At 65.1% G+C, this 1,388-nt stretch overlaps 1 non-coding gene across 1 annotated transcript in view; it reads right to left on the bottom strand.

Annotated features, from left to right (window-relative positions):
* Positions 1-156, bottom strand: part of LOC122332069 — a 3,986-nt gene extending 3,830 nt beyond the window's left edge. Inside the window, exon 1 of the ribosomal RNA XR_006248419.1 lies at positions 1-156. This exon is cut by the window's left edge and continues 3,830 nt beyond it. This is a non-coding gene — a ribosomal RNA (28S ribosomal RNA).
* Positions 157-1,388: the final 1,232 nt, after the last annotated feature.

Below are 1,388 nucleotides of genomic sequence, written 5' to 3'. Positions count from 1 at the left end.
TTCTGTCGCCACATGTCCCTCGCCGCCGTGGCGGGGCGGGATTCGGCGCTGGGCTCTTCCCTCTTCGCTCGCCGCTACTGAGAATCCTTGTTAGTTTCTTTTCCTCCGCAGTAATATGCTTAAATTCAGCGGGTCGTCTCGTCTGATCTGAGGTCGTTGTCGGATATGGGTTGGGAGCGGCGCCGCGCTGCTGCTGCTGCGGGCTGGCCTGAACAGGTCGTTCGCGCGCCGGGCAGGGCGCCGAGGCGAGGCGGGCGCGAACCTCCGTTACGCCGCGGGCGTCCGAGCGGAGAGGCCGGGAGTCACGTCGGCGGGCGGCGGAGGTGGCAGACACCCACGGAAGCCGCCGAGAGGAGGGCGCGCTCGGTCCCAGGCGCCTGGGGCGCCGACCTCCCCTCGTGGGAGGAAGCCGGGCGCTCGACTCCGCCGAGGAGGCGTGCCCGTGGCGGTCTGCACTTGGGAGGGCGGAGGGGCGGGGAAGCCCCCTGCGGCGCTCAGCCGGGACCGGAGGTCGATCGATGGAAGCGACCCTCAGACGGCGTGGCCCGGGGCGGACCGGGGGCGCAAAGTGCGTTCGAAGTGTCGATGATCGATGTGTCCTGCAATTCACATTAGTTCTGCGCGGCTGGCTGCGTTCTTCATCGGCCTTACGAGCGAGTGATCCACCGCTAAAGTCGTACTGCGTTTGAGTTTAGCGCCGGGGCGAGGCCGAACTGCACAGGCTTGTGTGGGTTCAAAAATACAAAGGGTCGTTCCCGGTGGGCGCCCGCGAGAGGGACTTGAACCCACGGTCCCGAAGGCCTGCTGGGTACCCGCCGGGGGTTGGCAAAGCAAAGTCTTTCAGAGGCTCGCGGCCTCGGCCCCACCCGTGCCAAGGGGTGGGGCGCTCATGATAGGTTGCTCAAGCCTCCCGGGGGGTGCGTCAAGCCTCCCAGAGGCAGCGTTCCCTTCTCGCGGATCCCTCTCTCCGCCGTCTTAGGTTTTTGTGCGGTTCTTTTGCCGTCTTGGATGTTTGAGCGGCAGACCTCTCGGGCCACGGCCGCTGGAACATAGAGTAAAATAGGATAGAGGTTTTTACCCGGACAGGCGCCCCTCCTTCGCGGGAGGAGACTTTGAACCCACGGTCCCGGAGGCCGTGCGGGTACCCGCCAGGGCCCCGGCTCGGCCCCCCGCCGCTGGAAAGCAGGGGGGCCCGCCGAGTGCAGCGACAGTCAAGTTCTCTCGGATCTCTCTCTCTCTCTCTCCGCCTTAGGTTTTTGTGCGGTTCTTTTGCCGTTTTGGGTTTTTGCGCGGCAGACCTCTCGGGCCACGGCCGCTGGATCATAGAGTAAAATAGGATAGAGGTTTTTTTTACCCGGACAGGCGCTCCTCCGCCGCGGGAGAGACTT

The sequence above is a fragment of the Puntigrus tetrazona genome, unplaced genomic scaffold (assembly GCF_018831695.1).
Source record: "Puntigrus tetrazona isolate hp1 unplaced genomic scaffold, ASM1883169v1 S000000003, whole genome shotgun sequence".
In the NCBI taxonomy this organism is placed as follows: Eukaryota; Metazoa; Chordata; class Actinopteri; order Cypriniformes; family Cyprinidae; genus Puntigrus; species Puntigrus tetrazona.
The sequence above is the reverse complement of the archived record's forward strand: the minus strand, read 5'-3'. Positions and strand labels throughout refer to the sequence as shown.